General features: G+C 41.1%; 1 long non-coding RNA gene across 1 annotated transcript in view; it reads left to right on the forward strand.

Annotated features, from left to right (window-relative positions):
• Window positions 1-9840, forward strand: part of LOC116877228 — a 43616-nt gene extending 33776 nt beyond the window's left edge. Inside the window, exons 3-4 of the long non-coding RNA XR_004384584.1 lie at window positions 3912-3983; window positions 9752-9840. This is a non-coding gene — a long non-coding RNA (uncharacterized LOC116877228). The remainder of the gene's footprint in view (window positions 1-3911; window positions 3984-9751) is intronic.
• Window positions 9841-21879: the final 12039 nt, after the last annotated feature.

Consider the following 21879-nt stretch of genomic DNA (forward strand, 5'->3'; position numbering starts at 1 on the left):
AGAGAGGCAGGCAGGGAAAGAGAGAGAGGGAAGCAGGCTCTCTGCTGAGCAGAGAGCCCGATGCAGGACTCAATCCCAGGACCCTGAGATCATGACCTGAGCAGAAGGCAGAGGCTTAACCCACTGAGCCACCCAGGTATCCTATTTTACTATCTTTTTATAAAGTTTCTGGTTACAATAGAGTACCAGATACCTTTATTGTCTCTAGAGAAGAGTCTTTTGGAAAAAGACTGCTATCTGCTACCTTGTTCTCCTTACAATATGTCATGTCTAAAATTGGTTGTCTATAAAGATCTTGAATCTCTACACTTCCCCTTTTCATTGCCACCACCCTAGTCAAGCTCACATATTTCCCCTGGAGTGAATTGGACCACACACCTTTCTCTAAGCATGATTTATTAAATTATATATAAACTTGGATGATTCAGAGTTTTGACTGTACCTCAGGGCCAAGGATCATATCTGTTTATGTTACCTCCAAAGAAACCTAAGTACATATGGTACATATGTAATTTTTTATTTTATTGTGGCAGAGAATTATTTCTGTTCTGGATTTTAAAAATGTTTCATTTATTAAGGAAAAGAAGTATTTTTAAACTAGCAACAAATCTTTGTTTTCAAATGACCAAACCGAAAACATTCAAAAAAAGCCAATAACCTTTTAAATCCTCCTACCTTCCTGCCCCATGAATTCTTAGTCATTGAGGTACCTGAGATGCTCAGTGAGGTTGACAAGAAGAGTAATTTATGCAACTGTGACAGATTTGAGGATGCCCCCAGCCTTGTAGTCAGCATATCTGGATCATGCCCTTCCACGAAGGCCAAGCCACCTGTCTTTCTTCCTGGACAGATCTTCCTTTTACTCACTCATAGCTGTAACACCTTGACTTATCTTATCTGTCTAATAAACATATGTTTGTATATATCCCTTCTCTCCATATCCATGCCTGGGAAGGATGCAACCCATATCTTACACATTGTTGTATCCTCAGGACCTAGTACAAAGTCTCGTTGATACAATGATACAATATGCTGATGCTTATTTTCTTTTTGCTAATAAGATTTACCGAGCACCGGGGCACCTGGGTGGCTCAGTGGGTTAAAGCCTCTGCCTTCGGCTCAGGTCATGATCCCAGGGTCCTAGGATGGAGCCCCGCATCAGGCTCTCTGCTCAGCAGGGAGCCTGCTTCCCCCTCTCTCTCTGCCTGCCTCTCTGCCTGTGATCTCTGTCTGTCAAATAAATAAAATCTTTAAAAAAAAAAAAAATTTACCGAGCACCTACGACTGTGCCAGGCACTATGTTAATTTTCAGTAGGTACTATTACTGTTCCCTTTTCGTTGATGGGAATTTAAGGAACTTGCACAAGTGTTGTAGCTAGTGAGTAACAGACCCAGGGCTCAAACCCAGGTTATTAGATTCCAGACCTGGTGCTCTTAACCACTAAGCAATCCTGCCCTTCATGAATATTCATAGGTTACATACTCCAGCCAGGCTGCATTTGCTCCCAACTTTCAGAAGGCAGTAAGTGAGACCAGCTTTGCTTACAACTGATCAGGAGCATTTCAAGTTGTTTTCAAATGAAGTTATAAGTCTGCAGATAATTAAGAAAGAAACCATATTTGGAAACAGCAGGAAGAGGTGATGTATAGAGGCCCACTTTGACATTTTGAAGTGCATTTAAACACATAGCTCAGGGCTATAAAAGTCCCTACACTGAGATTCCAGAAGTATTAAAAATAAAATTGCCTTATTAATTTTTTAGAGAATTGTAAATGACAACCTTTCATCTCTGGGGAAATCTTTCCCTAGAGCTCAAAGCCTCCTAGTGTCTAGGATGAGTAAGTTGGCCTCCATCCTTGTCATGTATCCATTCTCTGTCCCAGAGGGTCAAAGAAAACCATCTCATTTTAAAATGTAAGCATTATTTGTTGAAGGTTCTAGCCAGTTAAACTGGAAGCAGGAAAATCCACTTCATGTGGCATGAGAATAGAAAGCATTTCGCTGCAGTCCAGCATAATGAGGGAAGACTAGTCAAGGTTATTATTAAGGTTTAGTCTCCTCATCTAGTTGATAAGGACAATTAATACTCTTCCTGTCAAGAAAAAAAAGCTTTATGAAGTCTTGACCATTGATACTTTTACCAGCTTGCCCTTTTGTGTTTTGAGTGAGAGGCTCTATTTCATGAACAACTGAGTTTCCTTGAAAGCTCTAGAGAATCCAACAGTTGCAGAAAAGTCCAGGAGTGAGATGACCCAGAGACTTGAACCTACAGCAAAATGGAGTTTCTTCAAATTAGGCATTAGAAGCAGCAGATAAAAGCAACTGGCAACTGGAGATATCCTTATTCTCTGGGCTACAGTCATGCTGGCAGAAGCTTTAACTAACTAAATTTAATTGTGAGTTCTCCAAAGGGAGTGACTGTGTTGCACCAGGGTCATTTTTCATAACATACTACTTTGCAAATAAGTTCCTAGGACTTTGTAATATACTTGACTTCTGAACCTCAATATAAGTATTAAAATGTCAGCATGTCTATTACATATCCCAACTATAAAAAATATGAGTTTAACTGTTCCCCGGAAATAGAAACTCCAATAATAGTTATGACTTATTAGAGTCTTCATTTTGAAAGACTTAAAGCCTCCAGGAGGTATTTATCCAAAATTAGCATCCAGTAACAACACCTTGGGATATCCCTGTTTTGGCAGCATCTGTAGCCAGATCTGGTTACAGTTAATAAACTAATGCTGGAGCTGCTGACCTTAGGAAGACAACTTCTGTCTAACAGTAGGTCCGTATTCTGGTCAATAAGAAATTTACTTGCTCAATTAAATTGGCTTGAGGCCTGTTCTGTTTGCTCTGACATCTGGCCAGCATTGTAGCCTCTTCACAAAGACTTACGGGAGTTTTCATCTCTTCTTCACATAATTTGCTCTGTAATTGATGGAGCATTACTTTTCCTGAAAGAAATATTGTTTTGTGGCTGAATACATACCATTCACTAATTTATTAATTAATCCAATATGTATTGAATACCTCCTATGTGTCAAGTACTTGGCAGGTCATGGAGATACAAAAATTAATGATGAGGAATCTCTACTAATAATTCAACTCAGTAGCCCAGTAATTGTTTGAGGGATCCAGGTCTTTCCATCTATATTTTATCCAGGCAGCCTAATCTACAAAGCCCAGTTCAGGTCTTATCTCCTCATTCGTTCATTTAGGAAAACTTTGTTAGTTTCCCCAAACTGTGAGGCACTGGAATGAAAAAGATGAGGAGAATAAGTCTCCAAATCACTGGGAGCTTCCAGCTTTATAGAGAGGTAAGCGATGTAGAGAGGACCAGATTATTGAAGATGTTTCAATCAAAAGATGTTGATTATCTTTTAGCAGTGAGGAGCTTTGTGACGTTATAAAGGAAAACAGAAGCACGGTTAAATTTACATTTTAGAAAAATCAGTTTGACAATGCCAAGGAAGAGTGGCCAGAAGGAAGGAACTCAGAGGGAGGAGGAATCAAATTCCAAAGCAGTTGAAGAAATAGAAATAACAAGATTTTAATAACATATTGAATGTGAAGACTGAGGGAGAGGATGAAGTCTAGAAAGACTTCTAAGAGATTTCTGTTCTGAGTGGCATTAGCAGCAGGAGAAAGAGAATAAAGTTAGTAGAAAAATGAGTTCAATTTTCCATGTATTTTGGGCACCTGGGTGGCTCAATTGGTTAAGCGTCTGATTCTTGATTTTGGCTCAGGTCATGATCTCAGGGTCAGGAGGCCTGCTTTGGACTCTGCGCTGAACAGGGAGTCTCTCCCTTTCTCACTGCCCCTCCCACTGCTCATGCTCTTTCTCTCTCTTTCTCAAATAAATAAATCTTTACAAAAATTTTATTTGGAATGTGTTTTGTTGCAGGTGCCTTTGGAACATCCATGTGTCAACATAAAGTTTGCTGTTGTAAATGTTTGTCTGAAACTCATGAAAGAGGTAAGGATTCAGACTCGTCAATTTGTAGATTGTAACTGAAACATTAATTACAAGTGATATTGCCAGTTCTGTAGCCATCCATATTACTCCCTAGTCTCAAATGTCTTGTACTCATCCAGTCTTCATTTTTTAATTTATTTATTATTTATTAATTCATTCTTTCCCTTGCCTAATGTGGAAGAATCTCCAGTATCAAACTCCTGGTGACATTAAAGATTCTAGGTGTACACAGATAAATAAGCTTTAATTCCCTACCCTAAAGGTAACCTGGCTGTTGATTATAAACTAATTCTCTAATTCTGTTGTGTGTCTTATTCTCTGAGAAGAAGATAAACTCTCAAAGTAAGACACTCCCTTAAGCTCCTTAAAAAAATCCCAGTAAAGACCTAGTACAAATTCTGCTCTTTGTAGATGCTTAATGTGAACCTTGAGTGATGGATTACTTATTTAAAAACATGGATCACTTTAAGAGCTGTCTGGGTGGCTTATTCAGTTAAGCGTCTGAGCAGGGAGCCTGCTTCTCCCCCTCCCTCTGCCTGCCACTCCCCCTGCTTGTGTGTGCCCTCTCTTTTTCTCTTTCTGAGTGTCAAATAAATAAATAAAACCTTTAAAAAAAAAAAAAAAGACTATTTAGAGGCCAAAGGCAGAGACCTGCTTTTTTAAAAGGCAGGTTTTAAAGTCATTTTAAAAATGACTTTTTAAAAAATAGGAAGATAGCATGTATACATAAAAGTTCATGAAAGTAAGCTTGAGGGCGCCTGGATGGCTCAGTTGGTTGAGCGGACTGCCTTCAGCTCAGGTCATGCATGATCCTGGAGTCTTGGGATCAAGTCCTGCATCAGGCTCCCAGCTCCACAGGGGGTTTGCCTCTCTCTCTGACCATCTCCCCTCTCATATTCTCTCTCTCTCAAATAAATAAATAAAATCTTAAGAAAAAATAAAAGTAAGCTTGATAAAATTTTATAAAATGAACATACATACATAAAACGTAGGCTAAGAAACAGATAATTACCAAAACCCCAGAAGCCCTCTTCTGCCTTCTTCTAGTTACTACATGCCACGGCCACTTTGTTGCTAGGAAGCTCTCTGTCAATGCCTGAGCATGGTATAGATACTAGTGACTGGATATTTCTGCCCAGCATGGGTCCCCTCTGTGAGCTGGCCAAGATTTTCTCAGAGCTTCTTCCTACTCTGTCTGAGGCTCTTCCTACTCAGTCCTCTTTTCTCTCCTCTCTCCTTTCCCAGGTGTCATACCTACATCATGGTCTAAAGATTTACCATGTCTACTCTTTTAATAGATGTTACCAGCAATAAATCTCTTGCAATTCTAATTCTGCCTTGATGTCTGCTGCCCAGAGAACCCATCAACACAGATGGTACCTGAGCTGAAGGCAGACACTTAACTGATTGAGCCACCCAGGCACCCCAATTCAAACCCTTTTAAATGCAGGTGGTCAAGGGAGGGAGAGACTACACAGAAGGATAATGGAATTGGCTGGGTGTTAAATAGTTGCATTGACAGCCTACAGAAGAAAAAGTGGAAATCGAGGGCAGTTAACAGACAGTTATGGCTAAATATGAGAGCCAGCAGGCCTCTTTGATAGCTTATGAAGTAGAAAAACTAGTACCACCCAGGACCAAATTCAGGGTTTGACAGGTAAAAGCCCCCCAAACAGTGGAATGCTCTGCCATACCAGGTCTGTTATACCCTGGTTGAGAAAACCTAGGACCCTGAAATGGGTTGGGAACGTCTGGGTGGATACCCTCAAAGATAGTGGCTCTGCAGTCTTCCTTGGACCTCAGATGGATGTGGCCAACCCCTCCCTGTGCAGGAAGACACTGTAGAGGCCTCTCTTCAAGGCAACAGATGCTCCCCTTCCCACCAGGAACTGTGCCCACCTCCTCTTCTGGCTGCCAGGTTGATAATTACCCTTAAATCCCCACATAAACTGACTGGGACACAGTGGACCTGTTGAGGGTACTAGTGTTCCTCCCTCAGCTCATACCTGTGGCCATAGGGGCCATCCAGTATAATCAGTTGAAGGAGAAGGGAAAAGTCCAACCTTGGTTTACAGATGGGTCAGCTCAATTGTGGGTCAAACTTTGTCTTTGGAACTGGCACAATGGGGACATGAGTGGAATGGCCACGGTGGAAGAGACAGAAGCTACATATGAGGCTAAAAGCATGGACTCCCACTTATCAAAGCTGGCCTCATTATTACTGCCTCTGAATATCTACCCTGCCAGCAAGAGAGACCAATATTCAGGCCATTATATGGCTCTATTCCTTGAGGAGACCCACTGGTAATAAGTAGACTAATTGGGGCCCTTGGGCCCCAGAAGACACAGAGATTCATTCTCACAAAGATAGACACTCAAATATGGATTTGCTTTTCCTGTCCTCAAGAGCTTCAGCCGTTACCACTTTCCAGGGTTTTGCACAGTGATCCACAGGCATGGAATCCCACATGACAGCATCTGACAAGAGGACCTTGTTCCGAACACAGGAGGTATGAATATGGGGCCATGACCTTGGGATTCACTGCAGCATCCAGAAGCTGCTGGCCTGGTAGAGTGACAGGATGACCTGCTGAAAGCATAACTAAAATGTTACCTTGGAGACAAGACTCTTAATGATTGGGCAGTCCTCCAGGATGCAGTATATGCCCTGAATCAGAGGCTTCTATATGGCACTGTGTTCCTGGGAAGAAGAAAATAGGTGCCTAGGAACCAAGAAGTGGAAGCAGGAAGGACTCCACTTACCATTTCTCCAGTGACCCACTGGAAGATTTTATGTTGCCCATCCCTGCAACTCTGGGCTCTACAGGGTTGGAGAGCCTGATACGGGGATGCACTCTTGCCATTGGACAAAATGAACTACAAGCTGTGGCTGCTACCTGGACATCTTGGATTCCTGTGTCTAGGGCCCAGCAGGCAAGAAGAGTCACCATCTTAGCAGAGGTCATTGTTCCTGATCAGCAGGTGGAGGCAGGGCTCCTATTACACGTGGGGACAGGTAAAAATATGTGTAGAATTCAGGTGGCCCACATGGGTGCCTCTTTGCGCTTTTTGTTGAATTGCAAACTTGGGTGAACAAGTGCAGCCATCCCAGCCAAAGAAGGATGTGGTTAACCAAAGCTCAGACCGCTCCAAGTGGAGCACCTGCTCCCTGGATCTGTGGAGAGAAGTAAATCTGTGTGGCACAGGGGTGGGCTATGGCAACCACGGATGGGTGTGCTGTTCAAATGCCCCTTCAAGAAAGAACTTAGTGACCAGTTGAGAGAGGAGCAATTAACTGACAGCTTCAGGTTGCAGCACCTTTGGGATCTGCTGTGGTTTTTGAGCTGAGACCAGGATGTTTTTCAGCCAGCCCCAGCCAATGACTGAGCATGTACCCAGCTCTCTTACATTTGGGGACTTCTGTACTCCAACCCCAACTATGGGGTTCCCTTTCTTTAACCTTTCTCTCTCTCTCTCTCTCTCTCTCTCTCTCTATATATATATATATATATATATATATTTACTTGACAGACAGAGATCACAAGCAGGCAGAGAGGCAGGCAGAGAGAGAGGAGGAAGGAGGCTCCCCGCTGAACAGAGAGCCCAAAGCCTGGCTCGATCCCAGGACCCCGGGATCATGACCTGAGCCGAAGGCAGAGGCTTTAACCCACTGAGCCACCCAGGCGCCCCTTTTTTCCCCTTTCTTTTCTTTTTAACTGTAACTGAGAGAAGAGTCTCTCTAGTAGGGAAGGTCTAAGAGGTAGACTCCACAATTACTGGTTTCTGGCCACATGAAGAAGCCCGACTACAGTGAGTGAGAATGAAGTCAACACACAGAGAAGTACAAAGACAAGAGACAGAGAGTGCATGCAGCATTCAGTTGCTTGAGGTCCACCTGTATCCAGCTCTTCTAGATTTGATTGTTCTAAACTTAGACTATCTAAAGATAACTTTAGACTATCTAAAGATCGTCTAGTATGCTTCCAATGAATAATCTAATCGGAATCAGACGTCCATGATATGTGATTGCTTATGTTCTGGTATTTAGGAGTATCCTACACCTATTTTATGTTAAAAGTTGACATTGAGGGCACCTGGGTGGCATCTGCCTGTCAGTTGAGCATCTGCCTTCCACTTGGGTCATGATCCCAGTGTCCTAGGAGCGAGTATCATATCAGGCTCCCTGCTCAGCGGGAAGCCTGCTTCTCCCTCTGCCTGCGTCTGACCTCTCCCCTCATGCTTATGCTCTTTGTCTCTCAATGTCTCTCAAATAAATAAATAAAATCTTTTTTAAAATTTTAAAATTGAACACTCTTGAGGGGTATAATTGGATAGTTAATACCTTCCGTATATCAAGGGCAAGAAGAATAAGAAGGATGGAGGGGAAGAAAGAATGAAGAGGCTTAGAGTAGTAAGAGGCGGGGAAGGGCTTCTAACCCCACCACTTAATGGGAGCTTCTGTTAGTGCCAGGACCCTGCCTCTAGAACAAGGCTGTCCAACAGAAATACAACACCTGCCACGCATTTAATAAACATGTTTCTAGTAGCCACATTAAAATTTGTTTTCTAAAAACAGGTGAAATTAATTTAAAAATATAATTACTTAAACCAACATACGAAAAATATTGTCATTTCAACATGTAGCCAATTAAAAATTAATAAGCTAATTACATGTATAGTAATAACAATTCAGATGCTCACTGTATTTAGATTTCCCAATAACTGAATCAAGTATCAGTTTTTAAATTTAAAATTAAATAAAATTTAAAATTTAGTTTTCAATCACAGTAGCCACATTTCAACTGCTCATTAGCCATGTGTGGCTAGTGACAAACTTATTAGCACAGATAGAGAACATTCCATCAGTGCAAAGTGTTATGGGACTCTGCAGGTCTAGATGGACTGGTTGACTTCCAGCTGGTTAATTTACTTCTCTGAGCCTTAGTTTTCTCATTAACAAACTGGTGACAGTATTTTAAAGGATTGTTGTGAGTAATAAGAGAGGGAATGTGCAGAAGACATTGAGCACAATGCCTGCCAAACAGAAAGGAATGAATGATAGTTATTTGAAAACTAAGTCTCTGTATATGCTTTCTATATGCTTCCACCACTCTCTGCCACCTATGCCTGGTTATTCCTTGGTATTCTTAAGCGGGGCAGGAATTAGTGAGGATGGCAGTGAGAAGTAGGGAAGGGCCCAGCATCTGGGTACTTGCATGCACCCCAACTCAGCCCTGTGGTTAATTTATGAACACTGTTTGCTGCTACTATTATCTTTGGTTCTTCCCTTCCCCTTATCTATTCAGATGGCTTTTGCTCTGGAACTCCAAGTCCTACATGCCCCTCCCCCTTCTACTCTGAACTAGAATAAATGATTAACCACACAAAGCAGTCATCAACAGTCTTTCCAAGGACATCAATGACCTCATTAAGTTCATGCTAAGGGGCACTTTCTCCTCAACCTCTGCAGTGTCTGACACTGTTACTTCTTCCTCCTCATCCTGGTTTTCCTCTAACATCCTACAGATTATTCCAACTCCTCTTTCTCCTCCTCCTGCTTTTGCGAAGGCAAACGTCTTCACTGCTCCCTAGGCCTGAACCTTCCCTGGGCACAATCTCATTTACTCCTAAACTCAGTTCTCCTAAACTGATAGCTCCCAAACCTATCCCAGCTTCCACTTCAGCTTCAAGCCCAACCTACTGCTCTTTTCTGGCCCCTCCTCCCGCATGACCCACCTCTGAATTCATGCTTATTCCCCTCAAACCAGGTTCCCAGGTTGCTGTCAGTGGGGGAAGAGAACACACACTGACTCCAAGCTCCTGTGGCCACATCTTGTACTAGGTCCTTCATTTTATCTTCACAAGTACTCTGTGAGGAAGGAACTGCGATCTACATTTTACATCTAGGAGGGAAAAAGGACTCAGAAGAAGAAGAAACCAAAATCTAGGTCTATCTGAATCTGGACTCCATTTTCTTTCTAATACATAGGACCACCTCCCATAACTCAATCAGTGAATTGATGCTTTCTGCCAGGACTGGTAATATACCATCTACCCCCTAACGGTTTGCACTTTAGTGAGAGAGACAGAGAAGATACAGGTAAATTCAATGATATGATAGTGCTATGATAAGTTCCAATGGGAATGCACAGGGGGGAACCTAACTCGGGCTTTGGGGTCAGAAAAGCCTCTACCAAAGAGAAAATATCTCTGCTGAATCAAGAAAGACTAGTAAGAATCACAAAGGAAGAGAACTGGGTTAGGAAGCATGCTCTCAGGCAGAGGTTGTAGTGAGAACAAATGCGTGAAACAGGGAGAGTTGGAAGGCTGCACACAGTTCAGGGTGGCTGGAGCCAAACCAGAGGTAGCGTGAGACAGAGGTAAGCAAGGCCAGCTGGAATCTAGGTTGAGGGTACAGGAAACCATTAGATCCTTTTAGCAGAGGAGATTTGCATATGAGATTTGCATATGAAAAAGAATCTCTCTGGCTAGAAGGTAGAGAATGGACTCTAGAGGGAACTAAAGAAGAGAAAGCAGGGAAACCCATTAGCAGGCCAAGGCCACAGTCCAGGTAAGAGATGATGACAGTGCAAATTAAGGTAATGGCCCCCTAGATAAGGAGGGGTAGAAGGAAATCCAGGTTGGAGACTGCAAGGGACTTGGCGGTTGATTAGATGTTAATAGATGTGGAAAATAGCTAAAGAATCAAGAATAATATTCATGTTATGAATGTTATCATATTCATATTATGAATATATCAATATTCATGTTATAAAGTGGGCAACTGTGTGGATGGTAGAGTTAATTAATCACAGCATTTCTTTCTTTCTTTTTTTTTTAAGATTGTATTTATTTATTTGACAGAGAGAGAGATCACAAGTAGGCAGAGAGATAGACAAGAAAGGGCAAGTATGAAGGAATATTGATGCCTTTCACTTGGAGACATGTGGAAGCGAGGTGCCAGTGGGACACCCAGAGCAGGCTGTCTGATAGACAGTGGTCTACAGGTTTGTGGCTGAGGAGAAGGAACTGTCGGGATAGAAGCAGAGGTTTGAGTTTCATCAATGGTAACTTAAGCAGTAGGGGTATATGAATACTCCAAAAGATATAAAAGGAGGGGAAAAGTGGGTTGAAGAAGGAACTGAGACACACAAACATTTAGGAGTTAAGTAGAAGAAACACCTTCAAGGAGACTGAGAAGAAGCCAGAGAAGCAGGAGGAAAAACTGAAAAAGTATAGATTTGTATAAGCAAAGGGAAGATAGGAGTAGAGGTAAAGATGCTGACAGTATAACTAGTTTCAACAGTAGGGAGGTTATGGGTGTACTTTCTGAGAGCAATCTAAGCCAGTCAGCAGTGGGGTGAGGGGAGACTGGATGGTAAGCAAATGTAGATGGTGAGCCTAGAAAACTCCTTCAAGTTTGAGCTTCATGTTGGGTGTAGAGATTACTTAAATGAATAAAACTTTAAAAAAGGAAAAGAAAAGAAAACTCCTTCAAAATATCTGTTTGCATGGGATTGTGAGGGAAACAAACCATAAGAGACTCTTAATCTCCCAAAACAAACTGAGCATTGCTGAGGGGTGGGGAAATAGGGATAGGGTGGTTGGGTTATGGATATTGGGGAGGGTATGGGCTATGTTGAGTGCTGTGAAATGTGTAAGCCTGATGATTCACAGACGTGTACCCCCGGGGCAAATAATACATTATGTGTTAATAAAAATAATTTTTTAAAAATCTATTTGCAATAAATTCACTGTAAAGATTAAATGAGATGATGAAAGTAAAGCAATGAGCACAGCACGTGACACAACAATAATTCAGTAAATGTTAGCTACCACTACTATTATAATATATTAAGGAATGTATCTTGGGGTGTGTGGGTGGCTCTGTGGGTTAAGTGTTCAACTCTTGATCTCTGCTTAGGTCTTGAGCTCCTTGTGGTGAATTTGAGCCCTACCTTGGGCTCCACATTGGGCATAGAGCCTAGTTTAAAAAAAAAAAAAAAAAAAGGAATATATCTTCAGGAAGAGGAGAGACAGTGGTAAACCATGAGATGTAAGGTTAGGGAGGATTTTTTTTAAGGCCTCTCTCTACCATATTGAAAAAAAAGGGTAAAAAAATTATTTATTTATTTATTAGATTTATTTATTAGATCTTATTTATTTATTTTATTTATTTGAGAGAGGCAGAGCGTGAGCAGAGAGAGAGATATAAGGAGAAGCAGTCTCCCCACTGAGCAGGGAACCTGATGTAGGACTCTATCATAGGACCCTGGGGTCATGACCCACCAAAGACAGACACTCAACTGACTGAGTTACTCAGGCGCCCCTCGCCCAAAAAAAGTTTTTAAACCGTCATCAAAGAAATATATGCAGATGGTTAAATAAATAAATAAATAAATAAAAGCAACAGTCCCCTGAGCAACTCTTTGCTAGCCCAGAAGCAAACACTTTGAACTGCTTCTGTGTTGTGGTAACCTCCTTTCACTAATAACCTCCTAATGACTGTTTCTTGGTTTATCAGCCTTAGACATTATCTACTAACTTTCTGCTATGCTAAGTTAACTTATACCTCTCTCTTCTTTGTCATCCAAAGTGGTTGTGTCACCATCCACTAGCCACAAAACCTACATAAGCTCTATTTTTCATTCCATTAATCACAGCATTTCTTTCTTTCTTTTTTTTTTTTTTAAGATTGTATTTATTTATTTGACAGAGAGAGAGATCACAAGTAGGCAGAGAGGCAGGCAGAAAGAGGAGGATAAGCAGGCTCCCCACAGAGCAGAGAGCCCAATGCCAGCTCGATCCCAGGACCCTGAGACCATGACCTGAGCCAAAGGCAGAGGTTAACCCACTGAGCCACCCAGGTGCCCCTAATCACAGCATTTCTTGACTCCCTACATTTAAGGTGAGGATGTTAGTAGCTTACTCTTCCCACAACCTCTCAAGGGGAAAGGTTAGTTTTTGTTTGTTTTGTTTTTTAAATGTGAGAGATTCTTGAATAAGGTTAAATGGAAAGGAATCAATGGAAGTGAACAATTGTAGATTGCAAACAGTTGTTGCCCTGGTCCCTGGAGAGACAAGAGGATGACTTCCGAGTCCAATATGGGATATCTCCTCCGTAATGGCATAAGTCTAGGAAATTTCCAGAACATGAGGAACTCCTTTGCACCCTAGATCCAATCAGCTATAAAATTCCATAGATTCCAACTCTTCCATTACCATCTTTCTATTCATTTCTCTTCTGCCCATGTCATTGGCCTTTTAATATTTCTGACTTGGACAGCAGACTTCTAACTTATTTCTCTCTTTCTCTTCACTTACCCCACTCACACAATGGGTCCCAGCCCAGCAGGGGTTATTGAAAAGGTGCAAGCTGGGAGTAATGAGGTAAAGGCCAGGGCAAATGGAGCATGTTCCCCAGGTACAAGCATCGTTTCTCAGGACTGCCCATTCCAACAGAGCTTCAGGGCCTTACCAGAAGAGGTAAAGGCTGGTTAGGCCCCCCAAAATGTGCCTGTTGCAAAGTCAAGTAACCATAGCATGGGCTCTGGTTGAGAAATTCTCTTCATATATCCTTCAGAATATCACAAAAGAAGAAATACAAACGCCAACCAACATTTAAATGTTCAATATCACTAGTGTAGAGTGACAGCCATGAGAAAAGGTGTGTATTATTTTTTGAAGGGCTTCTTTTGTGCCCATGATTAAATTAAATTAGTAACTGGACAGCTCAGCTGGGAGGTGCTTTCCCCTGCTTCTCTGGTCTCAGTCCTTTGGGAACTGGATACGCCTGGCATAGGGCTCTAACTGCGGAGAGCATGTGAGGCATGTACCTCTGTGTCACGGAAGCTCTGACACTGAGCGAGATTATTTTTAGAGGTGACCTTCTAGGTTCCAAGGAAAAGTAAACAGACAGATGCACATGATTTCCTCTGAGAGACTCTCAGTAAACAAATTGGCATGTGTGCACTCACTATTATCCCATGTTCTGAATTCAGGGCTCTTAAAGAACAAGCTCAGGGGAAAAGCTTTGTTGAAAGCCGTAACCAACCAGAATAAAGAAAGGGGAAACTGGGTGAAAGTTCAGTTTCTAGCTACTGGGTCAGAAAACCACAGATGAAACACCTTATCTAGTCCAAATTCTTGGAAAACATGTTTTATTTTATTTTTTAAATATTTTATTTATTCATTTGAGAGAGAGAGAGAGAGAGCTAGAGAGAGCACAAGCAGGGAGAGAGGCAGAGGGATAGAGAGAAGCAGACTCCCCACTGAGCTGGGAGGTGACATGGGGCTCGATCCCAGCACCTGGAGATCATGACCTGAGCTAAAGGCAGACGCTTAACCATCTGAGCCACACAGGCACCCCAACATGTTGTTTTAAATAACATTTCAACACTTTCTCATAAAAACATTGCTAAAATTTATTATTTAATTTCTTACCTTTTATTTTTTATTACTCTTTTTGTTTTACCTTTGTGGTTTTTCCTGTCTGATGCTTATTATTTTTAAGTGAACATTGTAAGAAAATGTAGAAAGGAAAAATATTTCCATAATCCTTCTGCTTGTTAATACTTTGTTATAAAAAAGAATGCTTTGTTATATATCCTTGAGATTTTTTTGCACATGCTTTTATCTGTATATCAACAAAAGAAAATGTACTGTCTTAAAACTTTCTTTTGTCATCCAGTACTGTATCTTTTTTTTTTACAATTTTATTTATTTATTGGACAGAGAGAAAGCACAAGCAGGGGGAGTGACAGACAGAGGGAGAGGGAGAAGCAGGCTCCCCTCAGAGCAGGGGGAGCCCAATGTGGAACTGGATCCCAGGATCACTTAACCAACTGAGCCACCCAGGTGCTCCAGTACTATATCTTGACATCTTTACTTGTTGGTATATATAGGTCTCTCTCATTCTATTGATGGTTGTATAGATCATTTCCAGTGTTTTACTGTTAGAAACAGCATGCATAAGGAAGCAACTTTGCACAGATACATTTGAGCACTTGCATGAAACTTTCTGTTGGACAGGTTGTGGGAGAAATTTCTGGATCAAAATGTTTACATGTTTTAAAATTTTGATGTAATTATTGTGCTCCATCTGTCCCATGAAACATGAAAATAAGCTCATTTCTCATGAAGACTTAGCACTTAACACAATACTTGGCACAAGTTTATTAACTGCTGGTTAGATTAAAGCATCAAATATTAGTTACTGTTATGGCTGTGAAAAAGTAATGCCTTTGACTCTAATGAAGCACATTGCCCTGCCTGCCTACTCTTAATTGTCCTAGGCAATGGAGGTGTTTAAGTGATGATAAAATGCTAGATTCATTGTAGCAGTTGTCATCATAATAAATATAATAAACAAGTGCATTCCAGAATACATAGCACTTCTGATTGTCTCCTTGGTGATAAGCTATTGTTGTCACCTGAAATCATAGAATTTTATCATAAACAGGAGTCTAGATATCAAATAGTCTTTTTAAAAATATATATATATGAAGAAGCAAAGTTGAAAAGTTTTCAAACTAATAGATTCTACTTAAAACACCCCTTATTCCCCACCATACTTTCTTGACTTAAATATACAGATTCAGCATAATTTTATTTCATTTGATTATGTCATATAAACAAGGCAGATTATTGACTGAGATATGTTTCTTCAGGTCTTCTTAGTTCTGTCACTTTACCTGCCTAGATCTTTCTGTCTTGCCCTTCTAATTTCCTACTTCAAGTCAGCCAAGGATTGGAAATAAGATAGGCTTAATAGAACATATGTCAGGGTGCCTGGGTGGCTCAGTGGGTTAAAGCCTCTGCCTTCGGCTCAGGTCATGATCCCGGTGTCCTGGGATCGAGCCCCGCATCTGGCTCTTTGCTCAGCGGGGAGCCTGCTTCCTCCTCTCTCTCTGCCTGCCTCTCTGCCTACTTGTGATCTCTGTCAAATAAATAAATAAAATCTTTTTAAAAAAATAGAACATATGTCAATTGGTAGTATCTGAGTGTATGTCTAAGCTTTTCTTCTGAGTGAAACATGGGAGTCTTGGTACAACATTTTGTCAGCTATTTTAGCTATTCGGGACAGCTTGTGTGTGTGCATGTACATTCACATGCACTTCCTAAATTTTAGCAGCTTAGAAACATGTTGCCATGTTCTGGAGAGATGAGATGATACTGTATATAAATATTTATATGGCATATAATACCTGGAATACCTGGAACTTAGAACCCTTCAGATTTAAAAATTTGCCCAATTCTAAGGAGACAAATGGCCAAAGGGTTTGTCTTCAAATGCTCTTAGCATTTGATGCAGGTCTATTTAAAGGACAGTGAAATAATCTTTTTTTTCATCCTTTTGCTGATACCATCCTTTTGATGATGCCAACTTTGGGTTCATCATCAGTAATTTCAGGAATAGTGTCTGTGGCAGGCAGAATAATGGCTGGTCCTCATACCTGGCAACCAGGTCCTAATTCCTGAAATCTGTGGACAGGTTACCTTAGCAAAGAGATTTTGCAGTTATGATTTAAATTAACGATCTTGAGGTAGGGAGATTATCCTGGATCATCCAGGTGAGCCCAGAGAAATTACAGGGGTCCTTAAAGAGAGAGTCAGAGTCAAAAGAAAATATGTCAACAAAAGCAGAGGTCAGAGTGATACTATTGCTGGAGGAAAAGACCATGAGCCAAGGAAGGCAGTGGCCTTTAGAAGCTGGACAAGGCAGGGAAATGGATTCTCCCTGAGAGCTTCCAGAAAGGAATGCAGCGCACTGCCAACACCTTGATCTTAGTTTAGTAAGAACTTTTTCGATTTCTGACCTCCAGAACTGTAAGATAATAAATTTGTGGGGTTTTTTAAGTCCCTGAGTTTATGGCAATTTGTTGTAACAGCAATAGGAAATTAACACGGTGTCTTACCATAAGGTGGTACAAGTTTGAGTTTTGATTGAAAGACACTATTCTTTTGCACTTTAATAAAATACTTAGGGAATGTGAAAATTTTTAAAGAAAAAGTTGAAAAAAATAACCACATAATAATAGTTAACATCTACTGACCACTTACTATATACCCAACATTGTGATTCACAAAATTTCATTTAAGGTTTACGACAATCCTATGATGTTATAATGGCACTAATCTGTTTATTTGACAGATAACAAAGTAAATATAAAAGAGGTGAAGAATTTAATTAACTTCAAAAACAAAGAGATTATCTGAACTCTCCAGTGGGAAAGTGTACAATTCCATCCTCTCAAATCAAGCAGGAAAAAGTTGAAAGTAGTTACCATAAAAATCAGGCAAAGGTAAAACTTGCAAGGGGATAGATGATGCCCTAAGTTGTAAAAATAAATCCCATCTGAAATGCTTTGAGTTCCTACCACAGGGCAGGCAGTTCCCAGCTATTACAAGCTATTACAAGTTCCCAGTGATTACAAGCTGGGACTGGCAGACCTGGTAGAACCTTCAGAAGGTGCACTCCTTCCTCTCCCACCTAACCTTCCCCTGTCTGGAATCTTTGACCAAAACCCCCAAACCATAACCCCAATCTCACATTTTTGACTGAACCCTGAACATATCAGATTAATAGTGCCAAGATAAATCTACTGTCTTCTTCCTTGGATAATGTCACTGGATAATGATTGTGGCCCCACTAATACACACATGCTGATGAAATTAGCATCATTTTAATGCCGCCTTCTATTTACAAGATGTAGTAACAAACTTACAACTCACTATGTTGCCTGTGTACATATTTTCTGTATTTAAGATACTTGGAATATTTTAGAGAGTCTCACAGATTGGGGAAAAACTGTGACAATAGACTGATTTTTAATTGAAATATATATATTTTTAAAGATTTTATTTATTTGAGAGAGAACATGCATGCAGGCACCCACAAGCAGGGTGGGGGGCGGGGGGCAGAGGGAGAGGGAGAAGCAGACTCCCCATGGAGCAGGGAGTCCACTACATGTCGGGCTTGATCCCAGGACCCCGGGATCATGACCTGAGCCTGAAGGCAGACACCTAACAGACTGAGCCACCCAGGCATCCTTTTTGAAATATTTAGGATTTGACCAATTAGGGGTGTAGTGAATATTTCATTGATTAAGTGAATTTGACTTAATGTATAGGTTTGATTTTTATGCTGCACAGATGCCTAAGACAATTTGATCTAGTAGATTTACACTAACACTATAACATTTGTTGAGCACTTAGTACCCTCCCGACACTGTTTTAAGTGCTTTGCATGCACTAACTCAGGTAAGGCTCACAGCAACTCTGGGAGTTGTGTACTATTGCTACCCCCACTTTCAGGTGATAAAGCAGAGGCACAAACATTTACGGGACTTAACCAAGGTCACACAGCCAGTTAGTAGCAGAGCAGTCTGGCTGGCAGCCGGCCCTTCTAACCGGTGTCCTTTCAGTGCTCATGGAGTATTGATAGGAATACTCTGTCAGTGCTCTGGACTAGGCAGAAAAGGGGCCATAATGATTTAGAGTGTAAATCTGCCTTGTTAGGGGCATGAAATACGCGAGACAATCGGATACAGCAATGTGTGCTTTTGACATATTTTTAGGGAATTTAATAAACTAAGTTTATAAACTGCAAATGTGTAAGACAGTTTGATTTGTTGGATTTGGATGCTTTTGTTACTTTAATATGTAATGCTTAAGAAAATTCTATTGCATTTATAATAGTGTTTATATGGCAAGTTTACTATGTCAAATTAGTTCACTGAGTATGAAGCAAAGAACAAGTGAAAGTGTTTCATTTTTAACACAAAACTGATAGATTTATAAATGAATTTGAGATTTGTGTTTACATGCTTAATACCAGCTAGGCTTAAAATTTATAACAATAATAAATTTAAATATCAATTAAAAAACAAGAAGCTTTTTGGGTTCTTTCCCATGCACAAGAAGTCCCTTCTGACATTTAAATCTTCAGTGACAGTTCATAAAGTTATAGACCTATTTTACAGAGGGGAAAACTGAAATAAAGAGGAGTAACTTCCCAAGTGGGAAGTGGTGGATCCTGCATTCTGGCGCAGCCAACACCAGACCACCAAAGCCAGCACATTCAGACATTTTCCTGTATTGCCTCAATGTTTAGAGAGTCTATTTTTATAGAAAACAAATTCCAAATACATAACCTAGAGAAATATATACCCATGTAACAACGCTGGTTTTGCCTGGACTATAATTCTAAAGGGCTCTTATTTTAATTTCTGTATTACTTAAGATTTGAGTAAAAGGAATTCTCTTCCCTCTCACCCCATTTTTCAACTAATCTTTTTGCTGCCAATTTAAAATTAATAGAATTCTGTGCCTCTTTATATTTTAATTTCTTCTGTGTTGTCAGTCAGCATTTTGTGATCATTTATTAATGTCTACCTCCTGAGCTTTTTTTTTTTTTTTAAGATTTCTGCTTATGTTTCTTTGTTTCAAATACCCCCTCAATGGACATCATTCCTGAGTCAAATCTTTCCTTATACACTCATCCCCATAAACTTGTAGAATTAGTCACTCCTTCGATTAGGCTACTTTTGTACTTAGTATATGCTTTTATTAAACATGTAACATTGAATTAGTTTTTTTTTTTATTAATAGGCCCATCTTCCCTATTAGTGTCTGTGATATATATTTCTTTTCCCTGGATCTAGCACAGAATTTGGTCAGTTAAACCAAACTTTATTTATTCATTTATTTATTTTTTGGTGCAAAAAAAATGGTTTTATTAAAGCATGAAGACAAGATCCATGGGCAGAAAGAGCTGCTAAACCAAACATACTTTGCAGTTACAGAAGCTGAAGAATGCTTCAGATAAGTAAGCTGAGGTATTTTTTGTTTGGGTTTGGTTTATATTTTTTTCTTATTCTCTAGGAAGATTCTTTTACTTTATTAGTCTCTGAATGGTCCATATTATATTTTCAAAGGGGTTATTTTAGAGTCTGTTCAGAGCCAATGATCAAAGACAATGTGGTTGTGGTTTATGAGGTATGGGAAGAGATGCTGTGTTAGTGGGTTTCCACTGGCTACTGAGTGGAACATCCTTAAAGAATTGATCAAGCCACTCACTGTCCTTTTAGCGTTGTCAGCACCGTAACAGGTATGGAGAAAGGGGAAACCAACAGAAAGCTGCTGCCAACCTGGGTGTGGCTTAGTCCAGAATTGTGCATTGTTTTGAGTGCTTGTCTTTAGGAATATCAAATGTCGGGGTGCTTTAATTTTGCTCTTATAGTTTTTCAGTTAAAGTATGCTTTACAAAGACAATTATATACCACCACCCCCCACCCTTTAAAGGCTCATTAGTCTCCTTTGGTCCTTTCACTCTGGTCCAGCATTGGAGTAGATGACACAAGACTTAAGTTAAACGCGAAGGAATTCAGTTAAGAAGCAGTTCCAAAGCCAGAAAAATTGAATTCTCTGAAAACACCGATCATTTGCAAAGAGAGTGGAGCCATGTCACATTTTAGCAACTTGGGAGGAAGGGAAAATCTTGTTTTTGCTTTCCTTGAGGTGCCCCTGTCCAGCTGCTTTCAAGCTAACCTAGCCACCACATCTGGTATGTATTTTTAAGTGTGAGTTATCTACTTAAAAGAAGAAAAGTTAACCCCTTAACTAGAACAATATTTTTAGGTAATTGGGGGCCAGGAATACTTCAGTTACTTATCATGACCCCAGTACATTTGCATTTTATCCCAACTGTTTAGAGGTGGAAATCTTGGGAGTAGAATGGTGTTTTGTATCCCCTCGCTTGCCGCACTTAGGAGGCCGGTTTGGGAGCGGAGACGGTGACAGCGGAGAAAGGGCTGGCCCCCGCCACTTTCTCCAATCCCAAGTCTGCAGACCCATCGGGAAAGTGAGAATGAAAACAGAAGCTACTCCGATGGCCTCGTATCTGGCTGAGACCCGCATTGGTCACTTAGGCTCTGTGAGAGGATGGGAAGCTCCGCGAGTGCCTTCTCCTCTGGGTAAAGGGTGTGTGTGTGTGTGTGTGTGTGTGTGTGTGTGTGTGTGTGTGTGTCCGCTTACCGCGCGGACTGGTGTAGCTTGACCAACCATTTTGGGGAAGTATGATGACCCCCACCATCCCCGCCTCGCTGATTCCCCACCCAGTGAATAACCACTCCAACGCGGTTCCGCCCGCCCTCTGCTTCCGCCCTTGAGGCCACACCTCCTTGGGGGGGGGGCCAAGCCAGCGGGGGGGGGGCGGAGCTTCGATGGGGGCACTTCCTTTTCTTCCTCCTCCTCTGTTCCATCTCCACCTCGGTGTTGCGGGAGGGTTGCAGGATCCGAAGGCCTGGCAGAGACTGGGACCGGAGAACCCAGGGTATTTTCTCATTAGGGCCGCGTCTGGGCCTGATCATCCGGAGGCGGAGGGTTGAGTCGCTTTCTCCCGGGCGCATCTGTGCATTGAGAATCTGGGGGGCTGTGGGGGATCCTGAAGAACCGTTTGGGCACTTCTTCCTCCTGATGCGCCAACCCCACCCAAGTGGAAGTGACAAGAGGGAAATAGATTGTTGAAAGGAGAGTGCCCCTGGATTTGCGAAGTGCCTAGCTGAAGAAAAATCAGGGAGTAAGGACATAACAGTACTAAAGTTTTTTGAAGTGAGTTCAGTTAAAAAATACAAATGGCTGGAATCACCATCAAAGTATTGCTAATTTCAAACTGCCTTTTAATTAATTACAGCTAACAGGATGCCTGTTAATTACAGTTCACACCAGTCCTAATACTTGCAGACCAAGGTCAGATCGGATTATTTAGAGAAATGCAGGTAGGAAGCAGGAAAATGGGGTATTGATGTTTTCAGAGTTCCTTTCAGGTACCTTAAAGATAGTGGGGGGGGGACTTCCAACAAATATATATCCCAGGCATATAGAAGAACAGCTT

The sequence above is a fragment of the Lontra canadensis genome, unplaced genomic scaffold (genome assembly GCF_010015895.1).
Source record: "Lontra canadensis isolate GAN:19392208 unplaced genomic scaffold, GSC_riverotter_1.0 scaffold50, whole genome shotgun sequence".
Classification (NCBI taxonomy): Eukaryota; Metazoa; Chordata; class Mammalia; order Carnivora; family Mustelidae; genus Lontra; species Lontra canadensis.